This window comes from Varroa destructor, unplaced genomic scaffold (genome assembly GCF_002443255.2).
Source record: "Varroa destructor unplaced genomic scaffold, Vdes_3.0 BEIS01000002.1, whole genome shotgun sequence".
NCBI classification, from domain to species: Eukaryota; Metazoa; Arthropoda; class Arachnida; order Mesostigmata; family Varroidae; genus Varroa; species Varroa destructor.
The window spans coordinates 11,459,899-11,482,045 of NW_019211455.1; the positions used below are offsets into that span (position 1 = coordinate 11,459,899).

Consider the following 22,147-nt stretch of genomic DNA (forward strand, 5'->3'; position numbering starts at 1 on the left):
ATGCAATATCCATTTCTCTACCGTTCAGAAGAAGCAGTTAACGAGCTGCTGAGTAAATTGCATATTCTGAATAGCCATTTATAAATACGGAAGCTTTAGACGATATTCGAAAAGGAGCGGGGTTATGTTGGGGCCAGTTATTAAATAAAGAAGAATGCCAACCGCTCGATGAATGCTCAAACCCAATAATCAGCCTGCAAGTTGACTCTCTTACAAACTATCGATGATTTCATGCACCTTTTTACTGATATCGCTCGAGTACCCTGCTAGCTCACGCACCATAATATATATGGCTGAAATATTGGAGTTTGAAGACAATGAAACAAAATCAAAGTTGTCTTAATTGGTAGTCAGTGAAGGCCAAGTTGTCTGGCCGGTACTGGCAAGCGTAGACACAGACGGACTTATAGTTATGCGAAATACATGCTTAGCACTAGCGAGCTACAGGTGCCTAGAGGCAGTAGAAAACATCTACATCGACGATTAATCTTCTTGCGCACCAGCATTTGGTTCGAAATCGCTTCCTAGATGTCGACAAGGTCAAAAGCCTTTCAAGGGCATTCTAACAATGATAACGCTAAAGAGGAAAGAAGTGGCACAAACGAATAGAATACCTTAACAAGGACTTTGATAGTTTCAAACAGTTCCTATGGGGCTTTGTGATAGCTTTTGATATAGCACCCTTTCCTATTTTCTATAACTACGAACAATAGAAGACCGCAACACCATTGTTGTTCACCTTTTGTCTTCCTGTAATCTACCACGATTTCGTCTATATCTCTGAAAATGACAGATTGATTGGTAGATATATATATACATACATATAACTCTTTCTGATGAGATGTATGCGAAGCAGGCCTAGCAGTCCTTAGTATAGCAGCAACGTAGCAACTAATGGCCTGAAGAAGGGAGAATATGTACGGCCAAGCAGGCCAACGTTGGTTGTTACGAGCAACGACGCAGCCGGTAAATTCGAAACCGAGTACCTGTCGGTGTATCAGTGGGATAAGCGACTCGAGGCCTGGGTGACTCAAGCGTGACGTGAAAATGTCGATGCCAGTCACCGTCGGTGTATGGCGACGATCCAGTTTAGTAGAATCTTACAGATTTTTATAGGCGAACGAGTTAGCAGAGTCCGTATAAAGAAGACAGCAGGGCATGATTGCGAAATCATTATTTGGCCACAGAACAGGACAAAAGGATGTTCAGTAGCTTAGTTACGTAGATAACATCGACATGAATCGCCGCTAGATGGTTGGGTCATCAATTGCGACAATCTTAGGTTAACCATTGCGCATGTGTATGGAAGCGTAGCGGTAACGTTTTTTTGCCACAGAACTTCGCGAATCTGGGTTCGAAACCAGGCGCAGACACATTTTGCTTCGTGCTGGAAGAAGTCAACCTAAACCAATGTTTGACAGTAGTACCAGACGTAAAAATGAAACATTATTGGGTTAACGGTCACACGATTGGTTATACGGCTCTGGTGTAAATAATATTTGAATAATTATTACGTTATAAAAAATAATCACGCATAGGTATAGCATCTACCTAGAACAAGTTGGTGTATTCGGGTAAATAGAACTGTTTGTGTTTTTCGGCTTCTTTGTCTGTCTGAGTCGCTTGCAGTTGAGCTTACGCGTATTTGTGGGAATGACATATTTTAGAGATCGCCGAAAAACGGGGCCAAACGGACCGTCATTTAACCTCAGTTTGTATCAATGCCTAAGAGTACTCTCGCTGCAATATAAAACGATATAAATCCACAGTATTTCTCCATAGGTGAAAGCTAAACGTTATATAATCTACACGAGTTGCGTACAACTTCAGAACAAGTGAGGAATACGAACTCGCGAAATGCTCCGATTAAGCCGACAGTGAGTATTCATCATATTGGAAGGTATCCCTGATACGGATAGCGTCTGTTGTATTTTACTGACTGTAAATATTTATGGAGTGCAGACTAGTGACGAAAAGTATTGCTATAGAAAAAAAAAACAACAACAAACATGAACAAAAATTCTATGTTATACTAGAAGTACTATTATATAAACTAAGATGTTTAAAAGTACTACTTGTATTTGTTTCGATTAGGCCAAGTTCGAGCAACTTGGCGTCGTGTTCAATGTTCGCTCTTAATGATTACCTTGATGGATAACTTCCATTGATACCAAACGAATACCCCGAGACGTAACAAATAAATACCTAGGAACCCTACAAACGTCTATCGGCAGTCTGATTTATTTCCAAAAACAACGTTATTAACATTATCATCAGATGCTGCTACGTTATAAACAATGTTTACGTTATCAAATCTGCTGTAGTTGACCAACGACGCGGGCCATATTCAAACGTGCATGATGAGTTCAGTTTGTTTTTGCGTCTGCATAAATACACTTGATTAAAACGTTGAGACTTAGCTTTATTAAAATATCCAGATCTATTATAGACCCATTGATTGAGTAAGTAGCTTGTCTGTTTGTTCTTTCTGATAATGTCGGCTGTTTCGAACTGTATCGTGCGGCTACTATGTACATTAGTAACTATCGCTTATCTACGACTACGGGAATTTCACAGAATCATAAACCCATCAGGGTAGGGCCTATCTTTGCACCTTTGTACGTTCTGCGATTTACCCGCAGTCAATATATTGCGCATATATTTTTCTCGTATAAGTAAAACAAGCGTAACACAACTGACTGATGATACCCGATTTCTAAAACTCGAACGCCGGAGCGGATCGTGTGGCGCGCGTATCGGATGCCCTTATCCATACGTATCGGCCATTTGTGTGCTATTTGTCTACCCCTTGTGATTGTCGAAGGTGTTTTTGTCGTTCAGAGGATGGAATGGCGCTCAGACCAAAATAGAGAACACGATCAAAGTGCACGTAACACTCGGTCACAACGGTTACATTAAAAAAACACATCAGAAATATCAGGAACTCACCTGAAACGATCGAGAAAAACAACGCAAAAACGCAACTGTTAGGTCAATGCCATAATTCTTCGACCTCGTTTCATTATTATACGCTAAATTCATCCCAGCCAATAATCCCCAGAAGCATCGAAGGGGGCAACTCGCAGTTACTTCATAGATTGTCGGTGCCTTCCACCTCTGCCTTTAGGAAAAATACTGCCCAACAGCAGTATACATAGGCGCCACAGCGCACCGTCTCTGTAATAACATTATATATAGGGATAGATCGACACAAATATAAGAAGCTTTGCGTCGAGAGCCCCATTCAGCCCATGTCTGGCGCTTATGCCATAAACGCATCATGAGATGCTGGACGAACTGCGCGATGCTTCGTCGTGCAAGTATATAGCATAGCACTCACTATCTTTCGTAGTCGAAATTTAAAATAAGCTTCAGTTCTAAGACTTCAGCTCTAAATCAGACTTCAGCTTGCCTTATCTTGGCACCCGGCGACGCCTACCGATAACTAAAGAGGCATGTATTCTTCTTACCTATCATATCTTCGAAATGAATATAAATTGAAGATTGACACTCTACGAGGATTTTCATTATGGGAAACGAATTGTTGCATTTACTGCACACGGAAACATATCCGTACGTGTCTATGAAAGTAAAAGATACACGCAGACCGCAGAAGAAGCAACAAATCAAAGATGGTTATGTAACAGCGACGTTTACCTAGGAATATGCCCGGTTAGGACGGCATTCACTGCAGGACTAGGTTAGGTTGAATAGCTAGTTATATCATGTATTATTAATTTAGACTCAATAATATGGGTACAAATGAAAAGGCAACGAGTGATATAGATGAACAAAGCAGATGGTGTATCTGATAGGTGCTATATAGAAAATGTCTATGCATTAGCGTCCTACGTCATGAAATACTTTTATGATAGCTCAACGAGGCGTCCTACTCCGAACATCTATTATGCGTATGGATGGGGGGCCCATTTAGGCAAAACACCTCGAGGCATTGCGAGGACGAGGTTACCACGGTACAGCGTCCGCCTATCAACCAACTACATATTCCTCGCCTTTTATTAATATGTCTTAATATAGCTGCTTTCTAAATGTACGCGCGACGGAGAAGATTAAATTTATTGTGCATCCGTATCTTCAACGTGCGTCCGTAGAAGCGCCATGACCAAGCTATGATATCAAGGAAGCTGTTGCTGTCACGAGCACGAAAATCGATAAAAATACGTCAAGAAAACACCGAATTGAAAAAAAGAATCAGTCTGCATTACGTGGAAGAAATCCCACCACGAACCGACGCCTCGTTCGTCTAGCGGTCTAGGAGACGAAAACACATCAGCGTCGAAATGAACGTTTCGGTGGTAGCGATGCCGACGCTGATAGACCAGAGCCTATAATATCTTTAATAATTATCAATTATTATGCTTTCAGGAACATTCGGTTAGTAGAAGTTACCGTTCAGTGCGGCCTAGTCGATCAGTAACGGCTTTAGTCGCCTGTGGCCGTACTGCTTCACTGTTCTACATAGCGTAGTTTTCGATAGTAAACATGCTTTTAGGTATATTTTAAGATGGTGTATGTATTTACTTTTTCTTCTTTGTATTAGTATTATAATTTCGTTTGTTTATATATATGCCCCGTGGTCTATTTTCACTAAGCTAACGGCTAAAGTAACAAACAGCGGCGTTAGTCTATTAACACTATTCCATATGGTACATAGCGTTTCGATTGGCTACGTAGCACGCGATATGGGCACCAGAGACTTTGGCAGCTCCGGGATTCGAATCGATACCGGCGAAAACACCATGGCTGTCGCGTTGTCTATTGGTCCAGCAGGCACAAGACGTCTAGCTTGCTCGGATCGTTTGTCGACTAAATTATACGAAGCAATATGCGTCCGTAAATGCATCGTATCATGACTAAAGGGTACAAATCTATTGGGGCAGACCAACGGGACTGACAAATACGTGTGTCGTACTATTTGTTCGTCAACGGTATCCAGGGTTGCAATGTCATCTTTTGCGTGGATAGGTCGTAAAGACGCTAAACGCCTTCCTTATGCGTCAGATCGGCTTAGAATTTCACACGTTATAGGTCACGTAATTAGTTATATCGATTCAGTGTATTGGCTATATAATAATATCTATTTATATAGGCACTTAGTTAATTCCAAGCATAGTGATCTTCGTTTGGCTCGCGCACAATTAACATATAGCATTACGCCGAGTGTCATTTATCGTCGTTTCTTCTACCTTAGCTACCTATACCTTATGCCTGGGTTTATAGGATTTCCTTTTTTTTGTGTTTTACCGAGCAGTAAACGCTCTAAGGGGACCACCCATCAGACAGATGCTACTCATTCATTTATTATGGCTTGTCATTCAAACTGAATGATAGACCTGCAAGATCATGCATGAGTTCCATAGAAAAATCACCTGTTCGTCATTTTGAATAAAAGCTTATGTGATTATATTGTTCGAATAGGGATATTTGGTTGTCCACCAGTTTTTTTTGTCAACTAACAAAGAACTAATTGGGATTTGCCTAGCTTGGCCGGAACATGTTCATACGGTTTGCTCTAATGCCCTTCATCTGTCCAACTTCCTCTTGACAATGCTCCAACTCTCTGGGACGCGGTAAACACCATGCCGTCAGATTGCAATCAGCTTGAATAAGCTCTGAGGCAGCACGTAATAGACGACACTGGCATTTTCTGCAGGTGGACGACGGCACTGACTGCCGAGTGTGGTTATTAACACGGGCATCGTCTGTGTCCTGTATATGCTCGACGCAAAGCGATTGAACGCTATAATAGTTATGAAAAAGGAAATTCTATGGCTTTTATTACTGCCACTGCTACAACGTAGTGGAAATATTGATATTGGGTATTCTCTTCACTGAAGCGAGAGTAGCCTTGGGTTCCTCACGATGACACACGTGGCCAGTGCATCGATGTGGTCCTGCTGGCCCATAGACTAATTGTGATCATCTCCTCCCACGATGGGCTTTGTTGCCGTCAACATCATCTTGACAATTATTATCCGTTTTGAGCTTCTCACTATTTCTTTATTCCTTCGAGGAAAAACAGGTTTCTTCAAATACTATTATCATAATATTACTGTTAATATGTATCTGTGTTTCCTTAATTAGCCAATCTCGTCTCCCATAACGAAACAATTCGTCGTCCCTTATCGTCGCTATATGTTCCCTATATATTCTCCGACTCAGCGATGATGCAGTGATACTGCTAGCAAACCGCGCATCTAGCAACCGGGCTGACCCACATGCTCCCAACGCAACAGCAGACAACAAAGAGTAAAGTGGAGGTGACTGTGCACGGGAAACCACGTCCAAATGGACGTGTGGCTAGTTTAAACGCGATAATGCGCCCCCAACGTACTACCCGACAACGCATCCGTCCCAAGCTACCCCTCACTTTGGAAAGCAGAGGTGCTTTCAAGTCATAGACCAGCAGCGCTTCCCCGAATTCCCACCGAGCTCTCACATTCGCAGATGCGGTGCAGCAGCGACAGTATCAGTCGACACCTGTTACGCTGGTGACACTTGTCCATTAATATAATCAGACCCGAAAAGAATACATCCAGTAGTTAAAGTCATGGTAAAGCAGGAAGTAGACTAGTAGGCACCTTCGGTATCATGCAATTCCATGTCCCACGGCAACCGTAACTGCGGTGGGCGTTGTGTCGATGGACTTTGTTGACGGAAGCGATTCTATAGCGGCTGCTGTTGACTTTGTCGCTCGTCGTTGGATTATTAGCCATTATATACAAATCGGTAAGATTTGTTGTGCCATGCCAAATGGATGAGACAGTGATGGGATGACTTCAGGTTCAAACAACTTGTGTGTGCATATATATAAAGTTACTTTATTTACACAGGTTGTGCAAGCGTGTATCGTTTATATATATCGCTTCCTTGTTGTAACGTTACTTGTTGGAAGTAGCGCGATTTAGGGGAAAAAGAATTTTCCCGGCGTATTATTATCGCTCCGCTTTCTTCTAAATTGTGTTTTTAGCGCTATTACTATATCATGAACAGTTCGTTGTTTCTATTATCATAACTACCGCTATTTCTCGTGGCTGCCGTCGCGTACACCTGTAGCGTGTGCTTTGTTTCGGCCAAAAAAAAAAAAAAGAAAAACTGAATGAATAACAACGACGAGCAACAGAATTACGGAAGGAAAGCGTGGACAACAAAAGCCGCTGCTCGTCTGTCCGTCTGTCTCTACAACGAAGACACCAGCAACAAGAGTCGGCCAAAAGGTCAACAATACCTTAGCCAATAGCTGTAGTTGTGGCCACCGTTATAATAATGAAGCCACCATCAGTTACGCAAAACTTGTGGATGCGCCCGTATAAACACATGGACAGCCAGCCAGGCCCATTTATATATACATATGTATAGGGCGAACGCACCCATACTTCTATACATGCTGTATCTGTACAATACCATACTACTAATAAGCATCAATTACTTTAGCACGTAGACACCGTCGCATCTAAACAAAGTCAACGTTTGCTTTTAATGACATTACGGCTACGTCTTCTACTGGAAAGCGAATGTAGGAGTTGGGCCAAAAAAGAACAGCAGGTAATGCTAAAAACGAGCTGATGATGTTGTTTGAGCTGATCTGTGTGTAGTATTTTCCCCACAGTGGCCATTTACAGCCGTCAAACACCTTCAAGAAACGTTTTGTCTATCTTAGCAATGTGGCTGATTAGGCCGGATTTGCCAACGTGAGCACGCTCGGAGAGCTAACAAAGACGACGCATAGCCAAACACTATCGATGCGGTTGACGTTATCGATCAGCACCACTTTTGTATTATTCATTATACTTTATTTAGGCATAGGTTCCTATGCACTGCCGTGCTACGTCTCCTGATCGTTGTTATTAGGTCTTGTATGTGAGTGAGTCCATTTGTCTACCTAGCTACGTCAACTAGGGAATATGGGGCATTTGTCAAGATGCTTTACCATATTAGACCAGAGCGGTGATGATGCTTCCCAAAGCGCTAACGAAAAGCTGTATCTGAGCGAGTTGCTGGACAACGCATTAAATTGGTTGCCCTTCATTGTAGTCTTTTTCATCCTATACCGAGAATAAGAGTAACATGAACAACAACAACAAGCAGGATTAGGGCCGTGGACCGCCTAGGTATTCGGGGCATAGAAGACAGCCTTTGCGTACGCTGATGGCCTCATCAGATACTATTCCACTTGGGAACAGGCCACTTGAGCACTAAGGGAGAGAACAGGGTCAGCTATACACATTAATTGGGCTGACCGCCACTAAGCAACGGGTAACTAAAAGTTAGATTTCGTAGGAAGGAAGGTGTTAGTTTTTTTTTTTTAGTTTGCCAGTCTTGGCAGTCAGATTGCTTTCGTAACTGGTCGGATATGGACGTTTTCGGAATCAAATCTTTCGAAATCATATACATATATATATATATATACACACACAAACGCCGTTTCCAAAACGTTTTCAGCGCGCCGTGATTACACAACGACATTTGCCCATCATGTTTTTAAAAGTTCTACCGAACCCATTTATTAGATACGCTGAGGTGTTGTGTAGCACCGGTTATAGCAACTGCTAAAAAGAAGTAATACTTGAGGAAATTTCTAAATTTTCATTGATCGAGCATAAAAATTGTCTTTAATTTAGTGTTTTTTCATACTTCCATCTCCGGATACTGTTGTCGTCTGTGCATGTGCGCGCGTATCTCTATACTTCCGCTTACGTCTATGATACCATGCGTCACTGCTGTGTATGATAGCCGATGAATTCGTTGGATAGTTATAACAACATAGTATTTATTCTTACTGTATGTATTTATATATGTGTGTATGTGAACGAGTTTTAGTAGCAGCTATAATCTGGTCGTATAAATCGTTCCGAGCTGATCTCTTAAGTAGGTCTTGTTTTGTGAGCATTCTGCTTGCATAGAAGCAAACTGGGCTTAATAATTAAGTTCAGTTCAATTGGGGGCACATCGAGTTCTCGAACAGAACCCGAAAGTCACCGGCTAGACGGCTACACCGACCCGGAAAGCCGAACTAACAGTTCAAGCAACACCTTACCCTTTGGTGCACTTCAACGCTACATGTCATTGATCGCGCAGTATCTCCAGACGAATTAACGCTACCATCAAACGACAGTACGTGATTCTCTTCAGGTACCTCCATTAAGTTATGACTAGCACTCAGGTTATAACTGAAAAAGCCGTACAATGAAGAGACTTTTGTTTTCGCTGCTGCATTTCGTTACACTAACGCTAGCAACAATGCAAAAACAAATACGGCCTCAGATGTTAGTACCGTATAAACTATACATGTATGTATAGTGGTATAAGGGTTACAACCTTGACCATTATCGCAATACCATTACCGTAAATGTGACATGTATTTCCAATATCAGTCTAATTTGATACATGCAGAGATCCACCGATAGGGCAAAGTCATTTCAGTGTCGGCATAAGGTTAGGCATATAGGCTGGAAATATCTATACGCCAACTGCTGCACACTAAGCAAAAACTCATACGTTATCGTTTTAGAGTAGACGTACAATATGCAAGCGACTGATATGGGTAAAGTACGGTGACGAAGGACATATTTCAGTCATCACATAAATATATCATATCGTGAAACAGATTATCGACTTCGTCCAGCAACAACTGGAAAGCTATACTGACCGCCACTGATATAAGAATTTGGCCAAAATGTTCTCCCTTAACTGTTTTGGACGCTGCTCCCGTTCGCGTTGCTGGCTTCACGACTGGCATTGCCGCATCTGTTAGCTACCCTTTCTCTTATGGCAGTGGCTTACTGTGTCTGTGTAACTCATTTCGATTAGAAATGTTGCAATAGGTAAAAGCAATTATAGCTGATCGGCAGTACAACATGAAACTGAACGGGAATCAACGCGCCGGTGTCTCGCTACCGCTGTCGATGAACGTTAAACGACACCGCGACATGGTCCGGCCGAGACATGTACAAACAGCATGCGCTAACACATACCACGAGCACATTCAGCTGCCTGGCTCATACAAGCATCAGGCCACAGGCCTCTAGATTAAAGGCGACTACACGATTATAGAGTGTTTTCCGGCAATAATAGTCCTACAGAGAATTAGACGTAAAGGCGGTGGTCACAGCGACAGCATCATCGTCCTGCAGCCTGAAAACCTTCATAACCACCGTAAGCAGTTACAAGGCGGATAGGCCCATGGCTGTTTCTAACGGTCACTGACCCGCCGAGGAAAATAGCCAAAAGCGAGGTTGTTGCCAGTGTCTACACCGTTTGAGCTGTTCAATCAAACGAGCAACAACGGCTGGCCGGTCGATCGATCGGTTGATTATGTATTTACTATACGTTTTGACGCGCACTGCTACGGTTGAGGGACAGGTCGAGTGAAACGGGAAAAGGACCGACGCCTGCTATTTCTGCGACGCGAACTTGTTTGCCTACTTTCCTGTTAATCCGTTCGACTGCTATCAGCGTCGGCGGCAGAACGTCAATTGAACAGATCAGAAACGGTTAAGAAAAAGAGCAAAGTGTCTCGTAACGGATTGGTGGAAGGAGTAACTAGAGGCAAAGCGACGGAAAATGAATCTGACCCATCTCAATCGGCGGAGCTGTTGACAGATATTATACATAAAGCCATATATATGCATCTACTTGTGCATCGAGAGTGAAATGAGCTAGCTAAACCCCCTTCCAGCAACTCGAGGTACAAAAAGTACACATGTAGTAAAGTGTTACTTCAGCGCTGTACGGACGTAGGTGAAAAGCCAAAGGAATGGTACCGCTGCCAATTTCCACAGTTTAGAACACAGACTTCCCGGTTCTTAAAAATGTCCAGGTTACCGCTATAAAGATTTTCACTACTTAGTTATTGGTACGTATACAAATAAGCATTAAGATAAATGGACGCATTATGTTGGTGTTGTTACGTTCCTCTAAATGGCGTCAGATATATCAATAAACGACCAAAATTCGTAAAGCAAGCCAGCTTTTGCAAAACGCTTTCCTTTGTCATAAATATTCGAAGCGCCTGATCAAGTATCCATCAATATACACAAGTTACAATAAACCTTATGCTGTTTGTCTCTGATCTGTTGTCTAGTGAGCTTGTGCGCGGTCGTTCTATAAATGCCAACTAGGACAATGCCAAAGGCATAGTCTCATATCCTTCCTGTTATCGATAGTCGCAAAGGCCCCCTGCTTTTTAGCGCCTGTTGTCTAACAATCCGAAGCGTTCAGACATGTTTTTTTTGCTCAGCTGTATCCCAAGTTCTGCATCATCCGAACAGGCAGTTATCGGCATCGATGATCCTTGAAACAGATAAAATATTAAGGCCTAATCGTGTTCCGACTAAAACTCGACGGATCGTCGCGGTTGTGTTAGTGTATTACAGGACAAATTCAGTGTCTATCGCTGTTGTTGTTGTTGTTGGTGATTTCATTGCGCAGTTGGTTCGTTAGGGCTGGATTCAGTTTCGGCTGTTGGGGTGTACTGTGAAAATCAGATTTGTTTTCCCCTTGCGATGGGGTGCATACCAGTAGCGCGACCTCTGTAGCTATATTGATGGCAATTATGGCAAAAATACCAATATTTTATCGGAGGTTCCCCCTCTTCCACGGGCGGTTCGTTTGCACAACGCAGCCACCGTTTGATGATTCATCCCGTAAATGGGTATTTTTAAAAAGTAAATTTTTAGCTTCTGTTTGAATTTATCTGTGGTCAAAAGAAATTTACCGCCATCAGTTTGGTATAGACTACCACCATCGCTGAGCGTATTTCGTCTATTAACGCAATAATCTCGTAGAACTACTGTAGGTGTCTCGAGCGCATCCCGCTCCTCTTCCCAGAGGTAGCAGATATAGCAAGCTCACATCATATCAGAAACCGTCACAGCGACATAACGATTGTCTGGTGACCACGCCATGACCTACATGCGAACATAGTCTATACAATTTTTTTCTTTGGTTTTCCTTTTCTAAATACGTGGCACAGCATTAAATATTGTGATTCTCGAGTTGCGACAGTTGAAATTTACGAACCCAAAGCCTCTCTTTGAAAAGCGTGATCAAAAAATCAACGTGGAAGACCTTATCGAACCTTCTACATTGATTTGTAGTGTCGGAAAAAAAGAAACTTATTTGGAACTCACACATCTAAGCACGTTAACTTCTAGCTGGCAAAAAGCTCGTTTGCACCCTTCTTGATTTTAGCGTCCCTGAAGACTACTACTATCAAACCATGTCTAGCCGTCGGCGACGTCACCCACCGAAAAGTAACTATTTCGACTCCGTTTAAAACTATATAAGCGTCGTTACGCTAACAGTGGCCCTGGAGGGGCAGCTCGCCCATCTCTGATTAACGCCGATGTTCCGGTAGAATTCCTGGCCTCGTGGAGAACTTGAAAAATTGTTAGATCTTCTTGGTTCTCTACCGATCGATGGCATATTCGAGATGGCGTTGCTATCGCTTGCTCGAAACACTGCCTTCGGCCTCATGCGCTAGTTAAAGTTAGTTGCAGTGTGTTCTATACACGTCCCCAGTTGAGGTTCTCGGTTCGGCGCAATAGATTTTCTAAGTGCTAGTTTCTTGCTCGATTCCACCGCCCGATCGCCCACTTCTTTCGCTCTATCCCTCCCGTTGTAACAATCATTATCTAAACCCACTAATTGGCTGGATGTACCTTATATCGTTGCATAAAGTATGGTTTCAGCATGAAAAATGGCAAACGGTTCCTTTAAGCGCCAGTCCGCTGTGCGAACTGGCAGAAGGCCATTCACTTTAAGCGCGTAGGCGCATGGCAGAAAGTAACAAGTCAGTACAACCGGGTAGCAAGCAAGAAGACCTTGAGGTAACCAGAGCAGCCACGCTACAATCTTGAGAATGACAACCCTCCAGCTCCAGCGAAGCTGAGAATAGGAGGCGACGTACGGTTTCATAGGGCTATAATTCCGATGTTTGAGCCGTTCACGCTCACGTTATTCGTATTCATTTCACTGCTGACTCATTGTTATAGCAGCTGCATTCGTCTGTTGCCTCTATGTGAGCCTGCACGAGTGCGCATCAGGTGTATGTATGTATGTATGTATGTATGTATGTATATATGACAACGTAAGCGAAATGATGCTTAGGCACGCGGATCCCTCAATGATCAATACGTCGTTCTCTAAACAACATCCTTGGTCACCGCTGCAGGGAACATCACGTGACAATGAGACAACAATTGGCCATTCTAAGCACTGATCGCCCGCTGACGCGTTTGTTAGAAGCAACAAGACTGAAAATGCTATCGTACGGAGCGCCCATACCTATCTTTCTCTAAATTGGCTACTTATATATATATTCTTTTTTATTTTACTTCTAATGACTTTCAGCCCATATTCAAATATATTTTTCTATAAATGAACGGAGTTGGATGGACGATTGTTTTGTCGTCTTCCTGTAAGATGTGCTATGTTTAACTAATTTAAAGGCTAGATTGTTTTCTCCCGAACAGACAAACGCAAAAACCTATGCATTTTGAGAATGAGCTAGTTTCTTTCGAAATTCAAGAACAGTGATCTGGTGTAGGTTCGGAACCAAACCTAAGCTCTCTGGGTTTTGTGCTGTTAGGAGCCATCAGCCATCTGAAGCACTGACTAGAAGGTATAGCACTGAATATAAAACACGAGATACCTATATATTATCATTTCAGCAGCCCATTTCGTGATCTGGGTTAGTTCGATCAAAAATTGTGAATTGTATTTGCTCAAGACGGCGATATAGAGTGAGCGAGACTCCAAAACAGAACAGTCTATTAGTCTCAGCTCGTTTGCAGTATAGTACAAAATGAACCATTATTAAATAGTCTGTGACACGGTGCGTTGTATGCGCGACGTAGAACGCAAATGAAATGTGCGAACCGTTGATGATCAAGGTTAAATTCATCTATTACCCCATATTGTTATTATTAGTTGTATCTACGGGAGGGGTTTTTATCGACGCAGACTTATCGCGTACGTCGTCATCATGATGTAAATGAAACCATGTATACGCAACCTTAGTTGGTCAAGTACTGCATCTCAGCAACAGACAGTCGCATTGAAAACAAGCTCACAATATGAACTTTTCGTAACGGCATGAGTGCGCATGTCCTCTCTGAGATTGCTTAAGATGACCACATATGTGTGTGTGTGTGTTTTTGTGCGAAACGTAAAAAATTGAGGTCCAAGGGTAGCACCACGAGGTATAGGACGTTAGACGCGGTCCAACGGCCCAGTACGTCACAGACGGCTGCCGCCACACTTAAAGTGATCCTAGTGGGTGGGTAATCTTGGCAGGGAGGGAGTCGAAAAGATTTGTCGACATTAAACCACAAAGTGGGTCAACTATCCCTAACTACACTAGTGTTCATCAGAGCCCTTGTGTTACACGATGCTTGGTCGGTGCCTTCCGAAGGAACTACACAGCCGCGGTTGAAGAGGTAAATCCGGCGGGTAAGGCAAAGTTTAAAAGGGCAGTTAAAAAATGGAGTGGTGAGGCAAAACTGAAGATAGTAAAGGAACAACGGCCCTGGGTATATAAATTGACTGGTGGGAAGGAACTAACTTTCGTTGGAGTCGTAGCAATGAATAACAAGTACTTCGCCACATATTGTCGCTAAACATCACACGGTTTAAAAAGTCCTTTTATAAGGAATGGGGTTTCTAAAGCAACTGGCCTCCAAAATAGCTTTGAGCTAGCAATTTACCATTGGATTGTTTAACTATTCAGCGAGTATCAGCTGGAGGCAGAAAAGCTGATGGCTAAAGACAAAAAAACCACTGCTAAAAAAATGTATGGATTTTAATGTGGGATTGTAGGATATGTTTGGTTGGGATTTGTCGTGCTCTTGGAATGATACAATGACCTCGTGACTGGTGACTGGCGGCCAAATCTTCTGCGGCCCTTGGTCATTGTGGCACCATGCGTCATTCACCCCAATGAGCCTTACCGTGTGCGCTTTTGCCCTGCTCACGTCAGCTTATTGCATAAGCTGTACGTAAAGTTTGTTGGTACGAGGCATACTGTGAGGATGTACGCACGTACGGAACTCTTCACCCGCTTTCTCGTTTTGTCTCGTTCTTTCAAACTCTCGAGAAACCATTTTGCTTTCCCTATCGCGCTGTTCCCATTAAGCACCACCAGCGCACAAAAGATATCTATATCCTGCTACACATATATCTCAGTGGTTACAATGCGAATGTTGATTATATTAAGCATCAGGTACTCTAGTACTCTGGCGAATTGCATAAACCATACTCGCGCGACCTTCCTCAAAAACACCACGCTTACACAAATACGTCAGCTTGGAAAAAATGACGGGACCAGTCTTAAGCACCGTACTATTGCACAACACCGCTTTACGTCGATTTGTAAAACAGCATTACGGACAGTTTATCTATTCGCTTCATTTCAATTCAAAACAACTGCCAGATCTACCAGCGGCTGATATTGTTCAATCTTAAATCTACATTCAGATCCGCTGCACCAGCTGTCTATTATTATAATTAACGTCGAAACGTATATCACTACAATGAATATCCAAGCGTGTCTTGTGATCCTTTCAATTTTTTGCCTGCTCGTATTGAAGAATCATCTAGCCAAAGGCTACCCGTTTCCTGTCGGCATCGGCGAACCTGCCAGCAAAAGTTCGAGAACGTCAGAAACCAGGGGCATCGTGGCCGACCTTCGAGCCGGCGTTGTCTTCTTTTTGTTTTTCACGACTCGGCCTTGTAGGAGCTGGCGTCTGCTCGTTGTCGAGTACTCAAACATAATGCGTCGTAGAATGGTAAGTGTACGTATATAATGCAAGTCCGAGAAGGCCGCATGACTCCGGAGTTGCACAATACACAGTGTATAACAGTTGCTTATTTTTGTTGACTCTCATTTTGAGTTTACTCTTGACTTAACAACGCCAATGGAATAGTCACTCCGCTATGACGTGATCTGGGCGTTCTGTTTCAGAAAAAAGCTTGCTCATTTCTTGCCCCGTAACCCAAGAAGCAGCAGGCCAAAGAGATGCCGTCAAAGCTAGTAATGGCAAGACTGCAGCAGCAGCATCCCGAAGGTCATACTGTACGTTCCATAACAGCCTGGGACAAGCCCAACGATGTCCGGTAGTCCGGCTCAGCTACAGGATATGGTGGGCAACCGCTGCTGCTCTGTTAACCCCATTCTCTTTCGACGGAGCCAGTAGCCTACTATTACTATCAGAGAGAGCGTGCCAGTTCTCTCAGCGGCCGAAGCTATTGTGTTTGTTATAGAGTCCACTGAATTGAGCGTTAAATCACACGCCGGTGAGCCAAAACCAAAATACTACAGCGGTTTATGGAGCAAGCGGAGTTCTTGTCAGGATTTTGGCTGCGTTCGTTAGTTATGATGGTTCTTGTTGTCTTTGGTGCCCCCTAGGGCAAGCCGAGAATTGGACGCTTTAGATGGTCGTACGTGATTCGTATTGTTTATCACGTGCGCATGGTCACATCAACGCTATAGTTGGTGTGCCCATTAAATGTACATTTGTACTAGAGCTATATAAACAAGTTTATATACGAATGCGTGAAAACTTTTCTGAAGCCACTAGAATTTAATGGGGCTAGCGGCAAGATGCTAAATTTAATAAGAGTTATATAGAAAATAAGATGTGGAGTTCGCTTTTTAATATTGGGTGGAGGAAAGTAACACGCCTTTTTAGGGCTTTTAGTGAATAAATCGTCGTTGCTGGCACGCTATCGAAGAACAAGTCGAAATTTTTTCATTGCTGTTAATTTCACAGAGACAGAGCACGGGACTGCAACATCTGGACGTGGGAATTAAAAACAACAACGATTATGTACGAGGTAAGTTATAATGAAAACTGTGTTCATGATGATGACGGTGATGGTCAGCAACCTGGATTAGAGTAATCAGGCTGACTCATCACGGTCCAGGGCGCCAACGGTATTCTCCGCAATCCTCAATAGAAGACAACTGCTAAAGTTCGTACGGCATTTGATGCTGAGTCAGTTAGTAGTTTCTACGTGAATTTTGATTGGACAGGCGAACCGGAGAAACCGAACGAGCAGATGGTCGCGATAGATGGGTTATGTAGCGTTGCCAGTTGGTCGGTTAAGCTGCTGTATTGTATCATACTCTCCCGGCTTCTAGGGCCCATTCGGGTGTTTTCTTTCATCCAGAAGTACAGAAAAACCGTCACCAACAACAACGCCAGCGTTAGCGGCAAAAACCAGTAACAGCACAAGCAGAACAGTCATTATTGATATACGCGTAACTATAGAGAGTCCAAATATTATTACATCTGGATATACCCACTGGCTTGCCTGTATCTTGTTATCTCTCTCGTTGTATACAGCCAGTGGCCGTGGCGTTTAAGGTCAGTTGGCGAAGGGTTCGTTGCGTAACAGCAGCTGAAGTATGCACGACGAGAGTATCGAAATCGGGACCTGGTAGTGTCTGCCCGCTAGAGGGCGGTTCCAGAAGTGTTTGTCGTTGATATCAATGTATCAACCGATCACTAGCAAGACTGAGGTCCAAGAATGGTTCATAATTTTCACGATGGTTAATATTTTGCTCCCCTTACGCTTCGCGTGTAGCTTTTCATGACCTGCAATAATAAAGCTGGCCTACCCTACCAGAACAACATCTAAAGATGGTTTATGTAAACTTATATCACGATAGTTACAGTTTTATAGCGCTTCCACACCGTATCGACGATATGCGCAAAGTGTCGCGTAAAAATAGACCGGAAGAACCAAAACCAGAAAATCATGGCGGGCTCCACGCATCAATTTTTCAGCTTTTCATTGGGTGAAATTTCAAGAATACCTCGTTCAGTACTTTTGTGGGCAAAAAGTAAACTTGTTCATTTCAGCTGTCAAAGTTCTGTAAAAAGCCCATTTCCTAATAAAATTAGGATCTACATTTAACTAGAACTTGAAAATGCATCACAAGAGCAATTTAGTCGACCCAACGTACACGCAACGCTGCTTCGCGCCTCATTCTATTAACATACGTACCGCGCTATCTGGTTACGGGCGGAAGTCTGTGGGTCATTATTAATAAGTCATCCATTTACGGCCCATTCTCATAACCCACAAAATCTGCGCCAAAACAATCTCCTAAGGGAGTAGAAATACAGCGATTGAAGCAGAGTGCCTGTCGGCAGCCTATTTCAGCCTTTGGCTCTCCCTGGAGACATCGTATTTTTTTTTCTTTAGCTTCGTGCTACTGCTGCTGGATACTTTTCTGATCTTTCTATCAGCAACGACTACCATCTTTACCGCTACACGTATTGCTAAGGCAGGCAGGCAGGTAGGTAAAAAGGAACGAGTTAATGTGATCGTACGGGGCCCCTGTCGACACGGAAAGATCCAAAGACGGCTGTAACGGCCAGAGTCGTCGTTGTCTGCCTTTTCCTCTTGCATCGCCTCCCGATAACCGACATCTCCTCGTTAACTGGGCAACGTTTCGTAGTCGACGTTTTGTCTCGTTGCCATCTCATGCTCCTGTCATAGGCGGCCATTTTAATAGCAACGGTTGTAGCAATAGCATCAGGCGGTACTGGATCGTGGTTGTGACGGCATGTGGCAGTCGTTATTATTGTTGATGCGGCTAACCAGCGAAACTAGGTCAGTCGGTGCCTAAGGCCGTCAGCCGCTTAGGAATTATTTTAACATAGCATCTCTATAACGACAACTACGAATAGCTAGATATCAGGTAACGACAACAAGGATGCGCGTTTCGGATTCTCAGAAGATTTCAACAGCGGCAACGGCGACAACCGTAACAACAGTCGTCTAAAACTTGTGTCGTTCGCTAGCCGAAGTAAATTCTGCGGATATCATCAGGACCAGGGACAGAAAAGGCGACGTCTCCTTGCAAGCTCAACCAAGTCCTTCAAGTGTTTCAAGAAGGTGACTCGTGCCGAACACAGCGAGGCCATCCCAAGGAAAATAGGCTAAGAATTATCGTTTCTAGTACTGCTGTTACGGCTATAAAGAACGCCACTAAAAATAAGGCATATCGATGCTAAGATACCGTTTGGAACATCATAGCGCAACCCACTCTCCCCGAGACAGATAGGATGCATTAATTATTCTATAAAATCTCCACTGCTGCGTTGGCGGAACCGATAATAGCAATAGAATAAAAACATAGCGATAGAATAATTATACTGATAGCAGGACCATCATATAGTATGCTGCCACTAGAAGCAAATGCGACATATTTCGAATTTAAATTAGACGGGCGAAATGATGATATTTTTTTTATATGTGTTATAGACATTTTCCTTTATTGTCCCAATGCTCGTGAATCGACCAAATATGTTGGATATTGTTTTGCTCAATCCAGGAAGTAATCGAATGCTGGAGATGAGGTCTGGGGGGTCGCGTCAAATGATCGTGTTGCGTCGTACGAGTCTTAAGACTTATGAGTCTCTTGAGGAACTCGAGATAGCAGGCGACTGTTATTATTCTGATTGTTTGTTTTTTTAACGAGTATTTCATAGCAACAGATGTCTTTGATGTCCATTGTGAGCATTAGCATCACCTTGCATTGGAACCTATTCGATTTTTCTCTAAGGCGAGACTGTTCTGACGCCTGGTCCCTTTTGGCTGGCGATAGGTATTAAACCATGCCTCGTCTACGCCGACCGTATGCTACAAGAGGATTCTTTATTGATAGAAATTCTGCAGATTTTACATAGAATGCGTCGTATGCATTTGCAACTAACCTCGAGACAATTGATGAGAAGTCAATTTTTTACTCGGTTTTTACATTTTCAATATTTCTCTTATAAATCTGTAATACGTTATATGTGAGATATCAATTTTGGCCAACAGAGCCCCTAGACTCCAAGCTCTATTTTCGTGAAAGGTCTCTTCAGTAGCGGCACTGTGATCTTGTTCTTCGGTCCTGGACATCTGCTCACCTCCTCGTTCGCTTTTAATCTCTAGGTTTCTGTTCTTAGTACGTTTGCACCGTTTATATTCGTAGTGTGCTTTAGCTCAAGACCATCTTACCTAACGACTTCACCAATCCTCAATTAATTTTCACAGCGGTGTAACCTTCGAGCAAAGCTGATTTTTAACTTTAAAGAATTTTCTTCTGAAGCCATTTCTCCTGGAATAGGCTCAGTCGGTTTTTACGCACAAGTTTCTAGAAGACGGGCATATTTATCAGCAAGAATATTTTTTGACTATAATATTTCGAGCTAAATCGAAAGTGATGAAGTTTCTAAAGGCTTTCGCTTACAACGGCCTGACACTATAGGATACAGTTAGACATATAATATCTGACATGGTGTTTTGTCTTGTACAGTGCACTAAGCAAAAGACAATGATTATTACATATTTTCGTTTGTTTTATTTCGCATAACTGTGCCAAAAGGTTTTCTTTGGACGATTCTGTCATTGATCATTTTAGGCGCACACGTAAGTTGAGCGTAACTTGTTGAAACAGATTTTATTTTTCAATAATCGCGTTCATCTGCCTATTTTACTTCTTTGTTTTTTGTTATGATGGCCGTTTACAGTCAGAATTTGTACAAGCACAGAAGTGTTTTTGTCGTCAATGACACAACGAGAAGGAGTCCTTAGGATAGTTGAAACAGCGTTATCTAGGCGAGCAGAATTGCCTCCTCTAGTCTATGTGTGATTAGCGTACACCTGGACACCAAACTGAGGAAGTGATATTAGATTTACCTGTATATGTGTGCTACTACATAGCATCAAGCCTCTTTATATCAAAGCTTGTTTCCAATACGACTAGCGACGTGTTACCCAATCAACGATCTTAGCTTACTCAGGCCTTTTCACGCACGGCAGTCGAATGTCGCAAATATTGCCCAGCGTCCCAGCCGCGGTTCTCTATCGTGTTATGTGGGATATCATTGGCCCACAAGCTCTTCGTTCAGCGTACCTGGATGTGCCTAGGCACATAAGTTGAATTGCATGAGTACAACTAATAGTAGACATGTTTGCTGGAGGCCCTAGAAGCTATTCTAGAGTGCCTTAGCATTAGGTAATGAAACGTTAGCTTTTCAACAAAAAATTCAACCGACTTTACCTCCCGTCTGGGGGACGCCACGGGGTTGTTACAAACGTAAGCTAATAATGCTTAATAGCATAAAATGACATCATTTCTGAGCGAATTCGACGTCGCACCCGCTTCTTTCTCCGCTTGGAGCAAAGCGGTAGCGCGGATTCAGAAATGGGCGAGATCAAACCAGGATATGACGTCTAATAGGCTTTTACACTTCAGGGGAAGTTGTCCGATTTCACAATACTCTCAATTTAGTTGAATGCTTTCGTAGTTCTGTGAAGGTGTATGGACGAATGCGCTGTCTATCCGACAGGCCCTCGCCTAACCCTTGAGGGCCACAGAGGATGTCTGAGTGAGCACTAACGCTTTATGCCGCCCCGGCTTGCTTGAACAGAAAGCCAACAACGGTAACGGGGTCGCGACTCGCCCCCTCCGCGGTAGTTGTATCCGCTCTGCCGATCCACGGCGAGGAAGGAAATCTACTGAACGCTAACTTCCCCTATGGATCCAACGGATCGATTTTGCCAACCGTCTGGCGATGTCACAATTAGGTTTTCATTAATTTTTGTTGCTTACTGTACGTCCTGGCTCGGTCTCGGCTGGCAGAAACTAGCCGAAGCCGAGCGTTTTTCTGACACGTGAGTCAACAAAACCCTGGGTAGAAGCAGCGCATACAACTTAGTCATGGTAGCACAATACGTTTATGGTAAAGTGTCCACCTTAAAAGCCTTAAAGAAAGCTCCACCTTACAAATGGGTTCGTCAGACGTAGAGTATCTGTAATCTTTGGACAAATTTCTAGGGCTGGTTAACAATAGCTTAGACGATAAAAACGACGATATGAATGAGTCAAGACAAACATGTGCCCACATATATATAATAAAATACAATCCAAGGTCGAATTGTGTGAATTTTGAATCTTATCTAACAAATACGACAAGAAGATGAAATTATACATAGCGTGCGTTGGTGTATTTCACTGTTCGCGTTTTCTACCCTTTGTATTAAATTTTTTCTTTCTAGGATTTTTACGGCGGTTGGCCTGATAGGTATCGTCGGTTTTAGCCTGTGGTAATTTTCGAAATGG

At 43.0% G+C, this 22,147-nt stretch overlaps 1 protein-coding gene and 1 long non-coding RNA gene across 12 annotated transcripts in view; both read right to left on the reverse strand.

Annotated features, from left to right (window-relative positions):
* LOC111244017 (uncharacterized) overlaps positions 1 to 22,147 on the reverse strand; it is a 179,599-nt gene that overhangs the window by 104,584 nt on the left and 52,868 nt on the right. The gene's annotated exons all lie outside the window — the stretch shown is intronic.
* LOC147757373 (uncharacterized) overlaps positions 2,402 to 22,147 on the reverse strand; it is a 54,913-nt gene continuing 35,167 nt past the window's right edge. Inside the window, exon 2 of the long non-coding RNA XR_015319858.1 lies at positions 2,402 to 2,949. This is a non-coding gene — a long non-coding RNA (uncharacterized LOC147757373). The remainder of the gene's footprint in view (positions 2,950 to 22,147) is intronic.